Source organism: Morone saxatilis, unplaced genomic scaffold (genome assembly GCF_004916995.1).
Source record: "Morone saxatilis isolate NCDOM2014 unplaced genomic scaffold, NCSU_SB_2.0 Contig6, whole genome shotgun sequence".
Taxonomy (NCBI): domain Eukaryota; kingdom Metazoa; phylum Chordata; class Actinopteri; family Moronidae; genus Morone; species Morone saxatilis.
Genome location: NW_023340206.1, coordinates 4,030,038 through 4,030,944, shown reverse-complemented (window position 1 = coordinate 4,030,944; position 907 = coordinate 4,030,038). Strand labels below are relative to the sequence as shown.

The 907-nt window shown below is 43.8% G+C and overlaps 1 protein-coding gene across 1 annotated transcript in view; it reads right to left on the bottom strand.

Moving 5' to 3' along the window:
• Positions 1-907, bottom strand: part of LOC118339939 (rho GTPase-activating protein 6-like) — an 80,007-nt gene that overhangs the window by 16,742 nt on the left and 62,358 nt on the right.

Sequence of the window (907 nt, the reverse complement as noted above, 5' to 3'; positions counted from 1 at the left end):
CAATTGCGTCCAGAGGCATTTTTGGTCCCCTTGGAAATCCAAAATGAACTGAGAGTTGCAGACTAATTCGCAATACGATGCTAGGCTACAGGGTTTGGAAGGTTACTAGTGTACTTTGCATACAACAATTAGACAAATAAGATGTACTCCAAAGGGCAAAAACGCAAACAGCACTTGAGTTATTGCAATCACATCAGTTGCTCTAAAAAACGTGTGGACGTGAATGCTTCACATCAAGGTTTTGGACTTGAGTGCTCTGAAAGGAGGAAAGCCACTGTCAACATGATGAATGACTTCTGAATTTGCTGACTAATGATCAGGAAAATCTGGAAAACGTGGCACAAGTCTCGGGGGCCAGGATGTCAGTTCTTGAAACCTCAGCAACCTTTTAATGCTACTCTGCTGTTTGCTTTTTGGTATCCAAAACCAGCTCTTTTACACATCCCGATCATTTGAGATTTTGGACCGGAGTCGTTGCCTTGATGTGCTGGTTTAGCAACCTCAGTTTGAACCCCCAGATGTTCCCTTCTGCTGTATCAAGTATGTCACTTTCGGGCCTTAGGAAATGTTATCCAGCTTCCACAACAGGCTCGATGATGCCTGCTACGTCAGGCAGCAGGTTCAGTTTACCCATGAGTCCAACCATCTCTGACAAATCTGAACAAGTTCAACATTGCTGTTGTTCTTTGATAATCAATTTATTACCGCTGTAGTGATATATGAGAAACCTGCATGTCCTTTTAACTGCAGCAAAAGTGCAGCTTGGAGTCAGAAGCACAAGAAGTGAAATCTTAACATGTATTAGAGAAAAATAGGTGGGAAACAGTGAGGCGGGGGTGTGACATGGGAGAAGGAAAGCAGATGTTGGGATGGAGAGTGAGGGCAGTGTGAGAGAGAGAGAGAGAGA